Source organism: Labeo rohita, chromosome 1 (assembly GCF_022985175.1).
Source record: "Labeo rohita strain BAU-BD-2019 chromosome 1, IGBB_LRoh.1.0, whole genome shotgun sequence".
Taxonomy (NCBI): Eukaryota; Metazoa; Chordata; class Actinopteri; order Cypriniformes; family Cyprinidae; genus Labeo; species Labeo rohita.
This window is the reverse complement of record NC_066869.1, coordinates 48,360,786-48,380,236: the sequence shown is the minus strand read 5'-3', so window position 1 is coordinate 48,380,236 and position 19,451 is coordinate 48,360,786.

The window sequence follows — 19,451 nt, the reverse complement described above, 5'->3', positions numbered from 1 at the left end:
GAAAACCATATCAGATGTAAATTTTCACCAGGACTGATGCGTGTGCAAAGTTTCATGAGTTTTCGAGCATGTTTAGGCCCTCAAAAAGACTTTTTACTTTGGAGAAGAAGAAGAAGAAGAAGAAGAAGAAGAAGAAGAAGAAGAAACAGAGCAATTCCAATAGGGTCCTCGCACTGCAGTGCTCGGGCCCTAATAAACAGAGCAATTCCAATAGGGTCCTCGCACTGCAGTGCTCGGGCCCTAATAAACAGAGCAATTCCAATAGGGTCCTCGCACTGCAGTGCTCGGGCCCTAAAAAGCTATTATTTCAATGTAAATTTTAAATGTTGATCACAAATTGAAATCTACTTGACTTGTCTTTGATATCGCACATGGGCATTCTTTTCACAAGGAATTAAGAAAAACGTACACTGGAAGATTCAGTCATTTACAGTAAACATGAAATCATAATTGACCCTATTTACATTCCAGAACGCTGCTGCCAGGATTCTGACTAGAACCAGAAAATCTGAGCATATTACACCAGTCCTCAGGTCCCTACACTGGCTTCCAGTTATATTTAGAATTGATTTTAAAGTACTTTTACTCATCTATAAATCACTCAATGGCCTAGGACCTAAATACATTGCAGATATGCTCACTGAATATAAACCTAACAGACCACTCAGATCATTAGGATCGAGTCAGTTAGAAATACCAAAGGTTCACACAAAACAAGGGGAATCCGCTTTTAGCTATTATGCTGCCCGCAGTTGGAACCAGCTTCCAGAAGAGATCAAATGTGCTAAAACATTAGCTACATTTAAACCTAGACTCAAAACTCATCTGTTTAGCTGTGCATTTACTGAATGAGCTCTGTGCTTCGTCCGAACTGATTGCATTATGTATAATCATTTTCTGTGTCTTAAATTTATTTTAAATCAATTTTTAAATCATTTTTAAATCATTAAATCAATGAGTTTTTACATTTTACATTTTTTGTTTTAATTGTTGTGATCATTGTTTTTATGATTGTTCTACTTCCTTTTTTGTGATTATTGTTTTTATTATTGTTTTTATGATTATTCTACTTCCTGTTATGTAAAGCACTCTGAATTACCTTTGTGTATGACATGTGCTATATAAATAAACTTGCCTTACCTTGCCTTGCCTTATTAATAGAGATTCCAAGTTTTATTGTGAACATTTCATGAGAGCATGTTATTCTGAAAAACAAACAAACAAACAAACAAATGTTTATCTTTATAATCAAAATGCTCTTTCCTTTTCTGCTGATATCACTCAGGCTGCACAGGCTACTAGATAATGTTAACCATGGTATGGTTTTGTTTAACAATCTAATCAAAATTCTTTTTTTAAAGGTTCTTTTTTTTTCTCACACAGATTATCTGGTTTCACACAGAAATATGTGACAAGCGGCAAATTATCTCGAGTTTTAAAATGCTTGATCTGAGTTTGATATTGATCTGACACTTGATATTTTAGTACCTAATTCTAATGCAATGACATTCAGATATTTTAAGTGTGAATATGAATACTTGTTGAATGTAACTACAATTTCTGAAGAGAAAAGAGAAAATAAGACGATTTTCCTCTTCAGTAAATGATGCTTAAGTAGGCTTAAAATAATTGGTTGCCCTGCTGCTGTAACGCGGTCAATGAGGGAGTCGTAGGCGGGGGATCCATGTGCGACAATCTTTAATAAAGGGGAAGTCGAACAGGCGAGGGTCAAACAACAACAAACGTGAGCAGAGCAGATAATCCACAAACAACAACGATAATCCAGGCAGGGGGTCGAAAGGCAGGCAGCAAGAATCACAAGGAGAGGTAAACAGTTCGGTCGGCAACGGGAAGACAATAAATACAAGGGAAAAACGCTCAGAGTTGTTAGTAAAACTAGCCAAAACTTCGCGAGGGAAAGCCCGCGAAGCGAGTCTATAAATGGCCGCCGGAGGGAAGTGAACCGGAGGACCCAGAACCGGAAGTGGAGTCCCAGGCACGGGATGATGGGAAATGTAGTTAAAAGTCCGGGGAGGGTTCCCGCTGGCGGCGGGCAGAGGGAGCCACAGAGACCGCGTTGGTGACAGAGCCCCCCCCCTGCGAGCGACTCCTGGCGCGAGGAGGTGCCCGGCGCTGGGGTCTACCTCTTCTTCGGGGAGCTGGCCGATCTGGGTGGAGGGCGTGGAATTCCGTAGTGAGGGCTGGGTCTAGGATATCCCCAGCAGCGACCCAAGATCTCTCCTCAGGGCCGAAGCCCTCCCAATCGACCAAGTACTGTAGGTGACCTCTCCGGCGCCGGGAGTCCAGGATGGTGTTAACACGATACACCTCCTCGCCGTCGATGAGAACGGGGGGAGGTCCCTGGGGAGCGGTCTCGTCTAGGTTCTCTCCTCCTTCCGGAGCGCCAGCGGGCTTAAACAGAGAAACATGAAAGGTGGGTGAGACACGGTATTCTGTGGCCAATTCAAGGCGATATGACACCGGGGTGATCTGTTTGATGATTTTAAACGGACCCACGTACATGGGACAAAGTTTTTTGCAGGGGAGGCGGAGGCGCAGGTCCCGGGTCGATAGCCATACCCACTGGCCGGGCTCGTAGGGGGGGTTAGGACGGCGCCTGCGGTTGGCCTGTTCCTGAGTTCGGCGGATGGCTCCCTGTAGGTGGACGTGAGAACGATTCCAGGTTTCTTCGCTGCGCTGGAACCAGGAGTTGACTGCTGGGAGATTGGATGGCTCCCCTGACCAGGGGAATAAGGGAGGCTGGAACCCTAGGATACACTGAAAAGGGGTGAGGTTAGTGGCAGGTTTATACAAGGAGTTCTGGGCATACTTGGCCCAGAACAGATATCGGCTCCAGTCCTCCTGGTGATCCTGACAGTATGAGCAAAGGAAGCGAGTCAACTCCTGGTTCAATCTCTCAGCCTGGCTGTTGGCCTGTGGATGGTACCCTGAGGTGAGGCTTACGTTAACTTCCAGGAGGCGGAAAAATTCTGACCAGAGCCGTGAGGTGAATTGGGGGCCTCGGTCCGACACAATATCCTCTGGAAGGCCGAAAAATCTGAACACCCAGTTGCAGAGGAGTTCGGCCATCTCCATGGCCGTGGGGAGCTTGGGAAGGGGTATGAAGTGGCAGCCCTTGGAGAAGCGATCTACCACGGAGAGGATGGTGGTGTATCCGTTGGACGGTGGCAGATCAGTGACAAAGTCCATGGCGATGTGGGACCACGGGCGCTGAGGTACAGGTAGGGGTTGAAGCAGTCCGGCGGGTAAGCGACGAGGGACTTTGGCTGTATTACAAGTGGCACAGTCACGGATGAATTTGATGGTGTCTTGGCATATGGTGGCCCACCAGAATCTGTTGCCGAGTAGATGTAAGGTAGCCTCGATACCTGGGTGCCCCGAACTGGGTGTAGAGTGGACCCTGGCTAGGACTTGTGGTCGAAGGGATAGAGGAACATAGGTGAGATCTGCGGGGCAGTTGGCAGGAGAGGGGTCCTGGGTCTGGGCCTCAGCAATTTCTGTCATGATGTCCCAGGATACGGGCGCGACTATCATGGTGGTAGGCAGGATTGACTCTGATGAGGCTATGGGTTGTCCGGGCATCGTAGATACGTGAGAGAGCATCCGCCTTGGTGTTCTGCGTGCCTGGCCGGTAAGAGACCTGGAACTGAAAGCGGGTAAAAAACAGGGACCATCTGGCCTGACGATGGTTGAGTACCTTGGCCGACCGAAGGTATTCCAGGTTTCTATGGTCCGTAAGTACGGTAAAAGGGTGTTTGGAACCCTCAAGCCAGTGTCGCCATTCCTCCAAAGCCAGCTTGATGGCCAATAGCTCGCGATTGCCAACATCATAGTTTCTTTCGGCGGGACTTAGCTTGTGTGAGTAATAGGCGCACGGAAACATCTTGGCCGGGTCACCTTGTCGTTGAGATAATACCGCCCCTACGCCGGTACTGGATGCGTCCACTTCCACGATGAAGGGTTTCTCCGGGTCTGGGTGATGGAGAATGGGTGCGGTGGTGAATCTTTGACGAAGGTCGTCAAAGGCCTGGAGGGCTGGTTGGGACCAGGCGAGGCGGGAAGAACCCTTCTTAACCATGGCGGTAAGGGGAGCGGCCACGGAGCTGAAATGACGTATGAATCGTCGATAAAAGTTGGCAAAGCCGAGGAAGCGTTGCAGTTCCCTGAGAGTGTTGGGGCGTGGCCATTTCAAGACTGCATTCACCTTCTTCTCGTCCATGGCGACCCCATCAGCATTAATGATATATCCAAGGAAGGAGATGTTGTCTTGGTGAAATTCGCATTTCTCCTCCTTAGCGTAGAGCTGGTGGGCGATTAGGCGCTGCAGAACTGATCTGACGTGTTTGATGTGCTCGGTGAGGGAACTGGAGTAAATCAGGATGTCGTCTATGTAAACGATCACCCAGCGGTTGAGCATGTCTCGGAAGACTTCATTAATGAACGCCTGGAAGTAGGAGGGGCTGTTGGCTAGGCCGAAGGGCATGACCCTGTACTCGTAGTGCCCCGATGTGGTTGAGAAAGCCGTCTTCCACTCGTCGCCTGCCCGGATTCTGATCAGATTATAAGCAGAGTGCAAATCCAGCTTGGTGAAGATCCTGGCAGACCGCAGTTGTTCCAGGGCTGAAGGGACGAGTGGCAGGGGATAGCGATATTTAACGGTCACCTCATTCAGCCCCCGGTAGTCAATGCAAGGACGGAGGCCTCCGTCCTTCTTCTTTACAAAGAAGAAGCCTGCTGAGGCCGGTGAGGTGGAAGGAGTGATGAAACCTTTGGCCAGTTCCTCCTGGATGTACATGTTCATAGCTTCCGACTCGGCCCTGGACAAAGGGAACACCCGTCCCCGGGGTGGTGTGGCTCCCGGGACGAGATCGATGGCGCAATCCCCTGGCCGGTGTGGAGGCAGTCGGGTGGCCTTGGAACGGCTGAAGGCCTCGAGTAGATCATGGTAGACTGATGGTATGGCGCTGGGGTTGGAGTGAATGCCTGGTGTGTCGCGTGGGTGAGTTGTGGTTTGTAGGCAGTGCTGCTGGCATTGGGGTGACCAGTGGGTGATGGTGCGGGTGGCCCAGGCGATGGAGGGTTCATGTTGGTTCAGCCAGGGGTAGCCCAGGATGATGGGTGACTGCGGAGATGTGATAATGAAGAAGCGTATGGTTTCCTGGTGAGACGGTTGAATCCAAAGGCTGAGGTCGGTGGTGGTGCGGAGGATTCTTCCGGAACCTAGCGGTCGCCCGTCGAGGGCTGCCACTGCCACATGAGGGGAGCAAGAGAGAGTGGGAAGGCCATTAGCATTCACGAAATCTGCATCAATGAAATTTCCAGCCGCACCAGAGTCAATTAGGGCGGTGGTCTCAATGACGGAGTTATCACTTCCGATTCTGACCGGTATAACACAAGAGTTAGTGAGGGGTTTGGGAAGACTCACCGAGGTAGGTTGGCGTAGTGGACGGGTAGGACAGTTGGCCCGGATGTGACCTGCCAGTCCGCAGTAAAGGCAGAGATTTCTTCGCAGCCTTCTCTCCCTCTCCTCCAGAGTCAACTTGGTTGCCCCCAGCTGCATCGGTTCGGGGGGAGCTTCAGTGTTGGGTGAGGTTTGAGGTACCGGAACTGGTAGGCGGCCTGGCTTGCGAGCCCTCATGATGTTATCCACCCGGATGGAGAGATCAATATATTCCTCCAGGGAAAGGTTCTCGTCGCGACAGGCCAGTTCTACTTGAAGGTCTGGATGGAGCCCCTTACGATAGTGTAATTTCAGTGGTCCGTCGTTCCACCCGCTCTGAGCAGCCAGGGTCCGGAAACTTAGGGCGTAATCCGCAGCAGTCCTCCTGCCCTGCCGAAGTGTCATGATCTGCTCTCCTGGCTCGCCTCCCTCCGAGCTTGGCTGGAACACCTCCTTAAATTTCTGCAGAAAGATAGCGAAAGAGGGAAAGGTGGGGCGATCGAGTCGCCAAACTGCAGTGGCCCACTCCAAAGCTCTCCCACAGAGAAGAGAACACACAAAAGCAATTTTAGACTCATCGGTGGGATACAGGTGCGGTTGCTGAGTGACGAACAGCGAGCATTGTAGGAGGAAACCTTTACACTTGGTAGGTGAGCCATCGAACTTTTCAAGAAAAGCGAGGCGTGGACTAGAGGTTACGGGCTGAGCCCCCACGGGTGTTGAAGTCGTAGGAGGAATGGCGGGCGGCGCCGTCAACTGTAAACCCTGTAGTGCTCTTACCAGCTGTCCGGTTAGGTCGGTAAGGCGATCCAGCTGTTGTTGGTGCATGAGAAGGGTGGATGCCTGAGCCGTCAGCTCCGTGGTCAGCTGGTGCACGGTCGCAGAGGCAGTCGATGGTACCTCAGGGGTGGAGGCGGTCGCTGGATCCGATGACGGCGAAGTTTTCTGTAACGCGGTCAATGAGGGAGTCGTAGGCGGGGGATCCATGTGCGACAATCTTTAATAAAGGCGAAGTCGAACAGGCGAGGGTCAAACAACAACAAACGTGAGCAGAGCAGATAATCCACAAACAACAACGATAATCCAGGCAGGGGGTCGAAAGGCAGGCAGCAAGAATCACAAGGAGAGGTAAACAGTTCGGTCGGCAACGGGAAGACAATAAATACAAGGGAAAAACGCTCAGAGTTGTTAGTAAAACTAGCCAAAACTTCGCGAGGGAAAGCCTGCGAAGCGAGTCTATAAATGGCCGCCGGAGGGAAGTGAACCGGAGGACCCGGAACCGGAAGTGGAGTCCCAGGCACGGGATGATGGGAAATGTAGTTAAAAGTCCGGGGAGGGTTCCCGCTGGCGGCGGGCAGAGGGAGCCACAGAGACCGCGTTGGTGACAGCTGCCTTACATTTTTAAGTTCAGTCAACTCAAATAAGTTTAGTCAACTTGAAATATTAAGTTGTACTATGTAACAACTTAGATATTTGTGTTTGTTAAACTTAAAAGCTGGGTAAGTAACCCAGCTGCCTTAAAATTGAAGTTGAATCAACTTAACATTTCAAGTTGAATAAACTTTTTTGAGTTGACTGAACTTAAAATTTTAAGGCAGCCAGATAACAAATTATTGACTCAAGTTGACTCAACAAATAGTTTTTTTTTACAGTGTACTTCCCTGAGGACTCTCTAAATCTCCTTCTGAATTGGAATTTTCTTTGTATAAATGTCTTAAAACATTACATTTTGACAATTTTATTCAAAAATGATTGACGTTACGTTAAGTGTATAATATTTTAGTAGTCCACGGATTAGTTGCTAAATAAATAAATACCAACCTATTACACTGTAAAAAAAATATATATATATATTTGTTGAGCCAACTTAAAATAATTTGTTACCTGGCTTCTTTAAAATTTTAAGTTCAGTCAACTCAAAACAGTTTAGTCAACTCAAAACAGTTTAGTCAACTTAAAACGTTAAGTTGGACAAAGTGACAACTTAGATATTTTGATTTAACTTAAGATGTTAAGGCAGCTGGGTTGCTTACTCAGCTTTTAAGTTTAACAAACCAAATTTTTTGTTAAGTCAACTCAAATATCTAAGTTGTCACTTTTTTAATTGACTAAACTTATTTGAGTTGACTAAACTTAAAATTTTATGGCAGCAGGGTAACATTATTTTAAGGTGACTCAACAAATTGTTTTTTTTTTTTTTTTTTTTTAATACAGTGTACATTGTTACCATAAATCAACTTTTTAACAGAACATTTTTACTGGAGAAATAAATAAATATTTAATAAAAAGATGAACTCATCCAATCTTGGTTAAAACTAAAATGAAGCCGAACATTTTATGAAAATTTATTGTCATTTATACATATTTTATGTGCTTGTTTGTTTGTTTGTTTTTCCTTAAAATAAGCATTTAAAATATGCTAAAACTACAAAAATTAGTCTGACATTGATGTACTCTGTAGATGTGTAGCAAAGGGGTCCTTTAGAGTGACAGCTGCCCCTGATATTCCCTGATGTTATTACATTTTAATGAATGTCTGATGGTGTTGACAATAAGTGGGGGCACAACTTTAAAACCATCTTAAATACGCATGTGTCATTGAAAAACAACCTGGCTTTCATATGAGATAAGATAAGTATTTATACGTTTATAAGCGGTATAAGTGTTGCTTTTGATAAAACTAGCTCTTTTTCATAATTACAAATTATTTTTAGCCATTTTATAGCACATCGTAACAAGCAGGACTCGTAGGAAGCGTGTAAGATCCAAGTGCGAGCTTTATTTACAGATCGCAGTCAGACAGGCAGGGTCAGTATCCAGACAAACAGAGTAACGAAGGCAAAACAATATCGTTATCCACAAAACAGGCAGAGTCCAAAAACCAGCGAGAGCAGTCCAAAAAGTAACAAATAAACAAGGAAAAACGCTTGGTAGAGTCCGCAAGAGCAAAACAATACTTTGCGCTTCCTGTTTGGTGTAGGCCTCCTTTTATGGCCACCAAACAGGAAGCAACCAACGAAGCAGCAGAGGGAGCAGCAACAGTCAGTCAGCGGGTGAGGGCTCCCTCTGCTGGCGTGGCGTTACACACATGAATGAATGAACCCTTCTCTGTGGGCACATTGTAGTGAAAAGACAATAAGTGTCATAGATTTCATATAATAATAATAAAATTAAATTAAAGGGGATAATTGTGTTAAATACATTCTATTATTAATCCCACATAACATTTACAATTGAAAATATTTTCTTTTTAAGCCCAATAGCAGTTACAATCGCTGTTTACAACTTATTATGACCTAAAGAGCCTGTAATTTAACATTTTGCAATGACAGAAGATTTTGGACCAAAATGTACTATACTATAATGATAAAACATAACTGATCAACATCACAGATTCTTTATGAATATTCATACACATGAAGGTTTTCACACATGTAACCTATTACATAATTAATAACTTAATTATATCTTAATAATTTAGTTCTGCCACACAAAGAGTGCAACTTCTCAACATTAAAGTCCCATAGAGTTTGCAAATACATCTATATAAATAAGACTGTTGAAAATGGAAAACAACACCCAAACAAACAATTTTGCCAATATATGCTAGTTGTTTGGCTGTTTGTGTGCTGAAAAAAAAAAAAAAACTGTCAACAGAGTTTTGTCAAACATCAACATGTCATGATGACTTGTACTGTGTTTTTATCATAGTGTTGCAAAACAAAGGACTTCTCACCACAAACAGGCTTTATTTTATAACCAATAAAAACTGTCACTCAATACATTGCAATCTCACAAAGTTCCATTATAATGAATACATTTCTCATTTATATTGGGTATACACTTTCTTTGTTTCAATGAGAAGGATCACAATGACCAATCAGAGGTGTTCGAGAAATCAACAGATATGTCTGTGACTGGCTACATTGCCCAAAGGGAGAGGCTGACAAATCAATTGAGATGCATGAGAGTTTGCAGACTTGAACTGATTGTTCTGCACAACTAACATCTTTTGTTGATGATTCTGCATAACTGCCAACTACTTGCAAAACTGCAGACTTTCTCTTCTCTTTTCTATTTTTCTGTGATCAGAAATTCTTTCTGTCCCCTCGCACTGATTGTGAAAAGGTTCTGGAACATTTGCTGTTTTCAGAAGAGCAATGAGTTGCCAGTACAGTCTCGTATTTTTATTCCTCTGTGGATTTGCTGAGATACATTTGCTGAGATACAAAAAAAATCCCTTCATTTTTAAGGGTTTACTATTGGCCTAAATATATTTTGTTGCTGAGATAAAAAGTTACATTGAAGTTACATATTTGTTGAGATCATATTTAAGAGGCAGTTCAGGTACAATACCTCAATTACAAATACCTCAAGGCAGTTCTGAATTATTACCAGCTCAGCCAGGAGCTGAGAATGATCTCATAATCTGCTCAAGGCTGCCACATACAGGCTTTATAGTAAACTGTTTACCAGTTTTGTTAACTGTCTACTACAAGGACTTTACAGGCTGTTCATATACTGTGGATATATGATTAATAAATGTTTTTACATTCAGGAAAATATTTTGGTTAAAGTTCAGTTATAGTTGGCACATTTTCATTGGATCAATTATATTCTTTTTATAGACTAAAACTGTGGAATTGTCATCAGAGTAAAACTGACTAAAATAAATGAATGACATGACAAAATACTGACTCAATTTAAAGGACATTTTCGTCAAAAGCTGCAAAAATGGTTTGTACACCATGAGTGTGAAAAAAACACAACCAAAAGGACAAATCCGAGAAAAAAAAAAAACACACCACTTTACTGAGAAACGGCAAATAACCGTAATGCTAATGACTATAAGACACAAGTGATGACAAAACTCTACACACAAATCCCTGCGTTTCTCAGTGCTTACACCATGTGGTCATTTAGAAAGCACTAGCATTCAATATTGTTCACTCAAGTCTGCAAAGTTTGAGCTCAATTAGCACACAATTACCCAAGTGGAAACACTAGGAGTCAAAATGTATCACACACCAATCAGAACCTTCGATGGAGATAAAAAGGCCAAAGTCGGCTTACAGTGTGTTTGAGGGTTTGTGTTTCATGTCTGAGAGCAAAGTTTGTTTTTTCAGCAAGATTAGGTTGTTTTGAGTGGAGAGCTTCATTTTGACCTGAGTATAGTAAGTTCGGGGAATTGAGTTAGAAGTTACGAATTTGTGTTTAGAGTTTTGTGATTTTTTTTTTTTCCACAGTCTTTTGTACCTCTCAGATTGACAGATGTACCTGTGCCTTCTGTGCACTTTCAACTGGCTTATATGTTGTATATTTAAATATTTCGAAACAAATGTGAAGAATATTGAGTTACTGTGACAGCCGTGTTGCAGTTGTGCTTAACTTTTGCTTTCTTGTGTTTAGGGTTTTGCATCACAAGTTCATCACAGAGCAAATTGTTTCTTAGTGAGTGAGAATGTGTTTAGAGTTTTGCCAAAAGTGTGCATTTGATCTGCAAACAGCGTCTAAACTGCCTAAACTTGTTTAACGTTTTGCAGAAAGACTGGTTTATTTGACAAATTGGTTTAGGCTTTTGGAAATTTGGTTTAGAGAATGGGGTTTAGTGTTTTAGCAATTGTGAAAAACTGTAAGTATAATCATTATCCACTCACCCATAACTTCCAAACTGAATCTTTGTTCCTGCTCTTTACTGTTGATGTCAATGGAATAAACTCCACTATGTTCAACAGTTAAATTAGTTATAGTGATTTGTCCAGTTTTCTCATCAAGAGTTGTGATGTTTTTGAATCTTGGATTTGGGATGTTAAAACCATCATCATCATCCCATCCAATCGCCTTGATAACAACTCCAAAAACTGGACCAAGACAGAGTCTGTCGTGAATATAATTTTCTAAACTACACCCAATCATTCGGTACTGTGAATCTTACATCTTATCTTATCATAAAGATAAATCTTACCAAAATGCCTTCACATTTTACATTTAACAGACTATTTTATGCAAAGCATTTTACGCTGCATTTAGTAAGTAGAGTCTAGCCTATTGGTTCGTACAATCCCTCTGAAGTAAATAAGTTTTATTAAGAAATAAATACAATCATTGTTATTGACAAAAATCACTTATTTTATTTTCAAAGGTAACAAAGATGTATGCCTATATTAGTTATGTAACCACATTCTCAATACAAAAAAAAAAAAAAAAAAAAAAAAAAAAAGCCTGTTGAGTCCTTGTATGTGATTTTTATTGAACCTTTTTAACTATGTAACATTAGAATATATAATAATATATTCAGTGATCAACATGGAGTGCTTTTATATAGGGTTAAATGAGGCAAATTAAAGTACATTTGAATGTGAACAGAGTAAAGTGCTGGTACTGTGCTGTGAATTCTCATTGTGCATAATACAACCAGTGTATCAACATGAATAACAGTCTTCCAAGGAAAAAGAAATTCTCTGTAATCGTTAAAAGAAGTGCCCTAGTAAATAAGTAATAGATTTAAAATGCATTTATTGTATACTAAGTATAGTTCAAGTCTATTAACATATTTAACATATTGCGCGAGACTTCTTATATAAAAATTGTAATTAAACTTTATTTGGAGTACTAGTTGTGCACAATGCACATTTCTTAATATTAAGCCTACAATATGTCTCACAGTTTTTCTTGATTGCTAAAACACTATAACCAGACTTTTGAACTAAAATTTCAAAACCATAATGCCATTTTTCAAAAAGCACACCCATTACCCTGAACTATAAACACTGTTCCCCTGCTTTAACACATGAGTCAGATTTGGTGAACTGTTACTGCAAAACTCTACACACAAATCCCTACGTTTCTCAGTGCTTACATCATGTGGTCATTTAGAAAGCACTAGCATTCAATATTGTTCACTCAAGTCTGCAAAGTTTGGGCTCAAATAGCACACAATTACCCAAGTGGAAACACTAGGAGTCAAAATTTATCACACACCAATCAGAACCTTCAATTGAGATAAAAAGGCCAAAGTCACCTTACTGTTTGGTGCTTTTCTCAGATCAGAAATTAAATTCTCAAAACTACTTGTTCAACCTCCACATCATCTAGTCACTTGTGCACATCATAAAATGTTTCTAATTTTTTTTTTAAAAGTTTGCTTTGGTACATTCATGCAACTGATTTGTCTGCGGTTTTCTTACATTATCAGTTCCTATTGTCATGTTGTTCAAAATGTGTTACATGTATATAGTTCTCTGTGCTATAGTCTTACCCCTCAAAACATCAAGTCATTAGCTCATCGTATGTCTTTACAGTAAATGCCAATAGTTGTCATGAACTGTCAAGCATATTCTACACATTTCTATTAGACTTTTTGTAAATTTGCCATGAATTGTTCAAGTGAATATTGACTTTCACTAATGTAGAGTCTACAGATCAACCAATGATAACGCAGTTCTCTGAAATAGATCAAAGGTACATCTCAGCATCTCATGAATCTTCAATTGGAAAGCATATGAAAAGTTCAGATGCAAAACCAGCTAAAAGCCATCTCGGTCAAAAATGAGATAATGATACTGAGTGAATTCTCTCAACACATATTATACGTCCATCAAATACTTTTTCTTCAAACTCGCTAAAATACCAGCCTCAGCCCAATCAGAAGTACCGGTACTTACATAGAAACCTATACATCTGAGCCTGATAAAAATGCATTTTTTAAAGAAAGACGTCAGATGGATTTAGCTGGTTTTGCATCTGAACTCTTCATATATAGACAGAAGACAACACAAGACTTACAAATTCTGACAGTGGACTTTCTAATTTACAATTTTCTATTTCATAATGACTTTGTAATGTATTTTCATTTTATTTATTTATTTTTATTTTTTTTTATCAGACCACTAGTAAAAGTTTAACTGTAAATCCTATCCGGTCTTTCTCAATTTTCAATATCCCGCATACAATAATGTGTCATTTTGAAGAGGAAGAGTAGGAGGTGAAAGAGGACGAGGAGGAGAAGGAGGAGGAGGACGACGACGACGACGACAATAACACGGAAGAGAAATAGGAAGGGCAAGGGCATAAGAACAAGTAGTCTCGTATATTTTAGTTGATGCATGCCAGGGTTGGATCAGGCATGCAAGAGGATTTTACCTCCGCTGCCTGTCCAGGGCCAATTTAGTCTGTGATGTCGAAGAGGTTGTTTGGCCTGTCCCAGATCAAAGACAGGATGCTGGGGCAGAATAATTTTTGTTGTTTTTTGCTGTTTTGTGCTGTTCTCTACAGTACAATAAATTAAGGATTAAAACATTTGCAAATGCATACATTTGTTATCTTTATCATGTGAATTTTTCTCCCAAGCAACACTTATTAGCAGCTTCGTAGTATTGTTTTGAATTGATCTCATCAGTGTGTAAAACTGTGTTGTAGTGTGTGTGTGTGTGTTTGAGGGTTTGTGTTTCATGTCTGAGAGCAAAGTTTGTTTTTTCAGCAAGATTAGGTTGTTTTGAGTGGAGAGCTTCATTTTGACCTGAATATAGTAAGTTCGGAGAATTGAGTTAGAAGTTACGGATTTGTGTTTAGAGTTTCGCAAAAAAAGAGGAATAATTTCAAGAAATGTGTTTAAGCAATTGAGAAAAACTGTAACACCAACCAATCATGCTTTTACTATAGGCTTGGAATAATCACCTTTTTCAAAATTATGTTTGGTTTTTGTCCAACTACACATGGTTGATATACACTACAAGTCAAAAGTTTTGAACAGTAGCCTGCATTTATGTGAGCCAAAATACAGCAAAAGCAGTAATATTGTAAAATATTTTTTAAATATTTTAAAAATATTTAAAATAACTGCTTTATAGTCGAATATATTTTAAAAGAAATATATTGTAATATATACAAAAAGCTAAATTTTCAGCATCATTAATCCAGTCTTTAGTGTCACATGATGCTTCAGAAATCATAGTGTGCTGTTCAAGAAACATTTATTATTATTATAAATATTTAAAACAGTTGAGTACATTTTTTTCAGGATTCTTCGATGAATCAAAAGATATAAAGTTCAGCATTGGTCTGAAATAAAAAGCTTTTGTGACATCATACACTATACCATTCAACAGCTTGGAGTCAGTATTTTTATTTTTATTTTCCGGGAAAAGAAATTATAGAAGTTAATAATTTTATTTAAAGACGCTTTACATTGATCAAAAGATTTCTATTTCAGATAAATGCTGTTCTTCTGAACTTCCTATTCATCAAAGAAACCTGAAAAAAGTCTACTGAGCTGTTTTCAACATAAAAATAATAATAATAATAATAATACATGTTTTTTGAGCAGCAAATCAGAATATTTGAATGATTTCTGAAGGATTATGTGACTGGAGTAATGATGCTAAAAATTCTGCTTTGAAATCACAGGAATAAATTACATTTTAAAATATATTCAAATGTAAAAATTATTTTAAATAGTAAAAATAATTGTAAAAAAAATTGCACTGTATTTGTCCTACTTTGGATCAAATAAATGCAGGCTTGGTGAGCAGAAGAGAATTCTTTAAAAAACAATATCTTACTGTTCAAAAACTTTTGACTGGGAGTGTATTTCTTTTCTTTCATACTGTGTAATATTTTATTCACAACCACAAATGCTTACAGTAAAAAAAAAAAAAAGAAAAACAAAAAAAAAAATCTTGGTTTCAATCTTGCTTTCTTGTTTACTGTGAATTTTTCAACATCTTTCTGCCAGTTACTTTCAGTCTTGTACAGAAATGTACATAGGAGCTCATGAAAGAAGAGTTTAGGTTTTGAATCACTGTGTGTATATGATATATTCAAAAATATAATATTAAGGCAAAGGTGTTTGCAACCTAAGACAAATGTTTGCTTTTGAGATGTGTTTGTGATATTTTGAATGCAGTGCTTCATTCTGCAAGAGATGTAAGGCATTTACATTTTGTGTGTGCAATTCTTGGATTTGTGTGTAAAGTTTTGAAAAATAGAGGCAAAGTTTTGAAAATGTAAGCAGTTGAATAAAAACTGTAATAGATGTTTTTTTTTTTTTTAATGTTTGGTTAAAGGTCAATTACAGTTTGACAAATTTTTGCTGGATAAATTATTATCTTTTTATTGACTAAAATTGTGGAATTATCAACAGAGTAAAACTGACTAAAATCAATGACATGACAAAACACTAACTAAATTTAAAGGACATTTTTGTTAGAAGTGCCAAAAATGGTCTGTACACCATAATGGTGAAAAACACAACCAAAAACAAATGCAAGATAAAAGCCACCACCATTTTGGCCACAACAAGTACTTAAGTCATGTTGTGACCGACTAAAAGACACAACCTATGACTAAAAGAAAAATCGGTGACAAAATGAACACTGGGGCAGAATGAGCTGTGCCTGGATGAAATGAAGCTGCATTCTTCACATCTTCACCTAATGAATGAAACACGAGAGATTATGTTAATGAACCTTCAAACAAGCAAGTCTCTGTTAGTACCACCTGCTTAATTTCTAGACAATCACTAGAACAAAAAAGTACAATAGTAAACATGAAAATCAGTCTTTTGCTGTCATTCTTTTAAATGAATGATATTTGCTTTGATATTTCATTTAATGTAATGACATTCAGACATTTGGCATAGGTGTTCAAATACTACTAACGTCTAAAGAAAGGTGCATCTAAGTACCACCGGAAACTACCCAAAATTAATCAGACTCACTAAACTGCTAAGTAAACTGCTGTCTTACCTTTAAACAGATCTCTCTCATAGACCGGATCACTGGTCTCCTCACTCACAGCGTTCTTGAGTGTGCAGGTGTAGTAGTTGTCTGGATTTCTTTCGTTTTCGACTATGATGAACTCTCCTGGCAGATGGTCCTTCAAGCCCTCCAGTGTTTCTCCAGCAGAATTCTTCCAGATATTTGTTTCACTGTAGCCACATCTTAAATACACAACATCAGGGTTTTTATCACTCCTTTCTATTTGTATCACAGGTTTGGGGACCGGCGCTGTGGAAGAAACAAAGTAAAACTTAAATGATGCAATCAGACTGTAATATTATAGTATTTTGATACAAATCAAAACGCAATATTTTTACTTAAGTGTCTAGGTTGTGCACACTCATAACCTGGCAAAATGCAACATTTATGCCACAATCATTGCAGTACATTAAAAATCAATTGCTTTTGTCTAAAAGAAAAGTTACGACTGCAGCGTGTTTATACTTGACTGATGATCTGTGTTCCACATCTGCTAAATAAAACAGGTTAATATTTCTGAAATAAATATTTCTGTGGAACGCATTAGTTTGCACAGAGGAAAGTCCAATCTAGGACCTGCTCTGTACAGTTTAAGAATCTGTACTGCTATAGCAGCAGAGGACGACTATTATTTTGTTAAACAGAACTGAAAAACAACAAGATGACGTCACATGTTCTGGCGTCTCATGATCGATGTGGAAAACTAATTTTGAAGTCCTTTAGCCATTTTCTATCCGTGAACCAAAAAAAAATTTATCATGGTATTCTTGGAAGTACTTACTTGATACACCATGGTATTTATCAAAATATAGTAAAGTACCAAGATATCACAATCCGACACAATTACATTACAATTACACTATTAATATTAATGAATATAATCAATATCCACTCACCCATAACTTTCAAGCTGAATCTTTGTTCCTGCTCTTTACTGTTGATGTCAATGGTATAAACTCCACTATGTTCAACAGTTAAATTAGTTATAGTGATTTGTCCAGTTTTCTCATCAAGAGTTGTGATGCCTTTGAAACTCGGATTCGGGATGGTAAAACCATCACCATCCCATTCAATCGCTTTGACAACATTTCCACTGCTGCTTCTCTGTTTCCATATAATGCTGGTGACCGGAGAATTTATGTATGAAAAGACACTGTATCACCCAGTGCTTTAGTCTCATCTTGCCCTAATGAGTGTAATATGAGAGAAATATTTTATGTCCAGCAAGCAAATATCTGTTATTCACTACAGTCATTTATACTTTGTATACAATTAGGTTACACTTGAATATAATTTAAAATCAAATTGCTTTAGGGTCGACAAAAACAGAAATTGTGCAACCTTCAATAAAACCTTTAAAAATCATGTACCTGAAACAGCTTCTGTGGAGATAATCACAATGCAGATGGCAACCAACGTCAAGCACTGTAGAAACATTTTTGTTGTACAAAGGACATGTTAGTAGAATTTTCTTCTATTTTGCTCTGAATGTCTTTTACACACCCAAAACTGACGAGGTGTAAGAACAGAGAACATATAGGAAGTAGGGGTGGTCCGAATACCATTTTTTGAGCTTCGAAGCTTCCGTAGTAATCAACACCGAATAGTCGAAGCTTCGGAGGGAGGCTATTTAAATAAAAAAAGAACGGAAAAAAATGGCACGGTGTTTATATATATATTTATGTTTATATAAATGATTTATAAATAAATATACATATAAATTATATATAACGTTTGTGTAAATAGGCCTATATATAAAACACATATGTATATAATTTTGAAACACAAAATAAATGAGGCTCAAACATTATTAACAAACGTGCGTGTTTATTTTAGCACTTCCGTTAGTGAACAAGCAGCCAACAAAACACTAACATAAATCAAAGAAATAATACATTTAAATAAGAAAGTAGCCTAAATAAAAATAGTTAAATAGGCCGTTAAACAAACATTCGTTGCAAAAATTCCTAACAACCTCGACAGCTCATCAGAATTACTGGCCCGAGTCCGACTGAAGCCGGTCTTTTTTCTCTTTCTCTTCCCCATTACACAGCTGCTGTTTTTATTCGTAAAGTGATTACATTTATTTTCGTTTCTTTCGTTTATGAAGTTAATTTAGAAATATATTTGGAACACTTTTTATTTGTTAAATTCAAGTTTTTGTTTTTTAAAGTAACGACCAAGCGGCCAGCGGCAGAAAGATCAATTTAACCTTCTCAAGTCATCACGATTTAAATTAAAAATCCATAGATATAAAAAACTTAAAGCATATCACAATATTAGTTTAATCGTTTAACCTAGATAAATGTATGCTATTATGCGCATATCCAGTCGTTTGTGTGGAGAGTGAAAGCTGAAGCGGGCTTCATAATTCACGCAGGACATGGAGGCGCCGGTGCGATGTGAAACTTAATTTTTGCTCATAAAGGTAAGAGTAGTATATCATCCGGAACTGTAAAGGCTCTACCTTAGTTTGTGTGTACTCACATTATCAACAAAACGTGCTTTTAAAGAAAACAAACAGGATACGCTTTCTGACGTTGAACAGGAGTGCTTCACAAAAAATTACCAAAACGCAATTGCCTCAGACACGATTAGAAAACGAAATAATTCAAATTCAAAACAAAACTCTTTCATTAGCTATGGGCCTAACCATAAAAATGCATTCAGGCATTAAAGTCGCGTCCATTGAGCAGATGGTGAGTCAGGATCTTCATCTTTGCGACAAATACTAGTTTATTAATAAATTATTCGAATATCTCCTTACCTTTCCCCCAGACACATTCATGGTAATTATTTTTGCTGGGGCTTTGCGACCAGCTTTAGCCTATTGCATGAATTCGCGAGGTTGTCATTGCAACAGTCACAGCCATAATTTTGCTTCCACCATGTAAGTGGGCCCGACTAGTACTGTCTCTCAAATGTTGCTCAATCTCTTTCTTTGCTTTCTCTGTGTTGGTGGTGAAGCAGTCTGATCTTCTCCATTCATATTCAAAAGGGATGAGAACCGTTTAGCGGAGGATGCCAGGTGTATGAAAAAAAAATAAAAAACGAATATTCAAATCTTAAAATTTAAAATCGAATGCCAACCCACCGAAAAAATATTCGAATAATCGAATATTCTGGTCCAGTCCTAATAGGAAGTTCGAAAACAGAAACCACAGGTATGTGGTATTGGTTGCTACTGCTGCTGTCTTGTGTACATACATGGCAAATGCTTGATGTCTGACCCA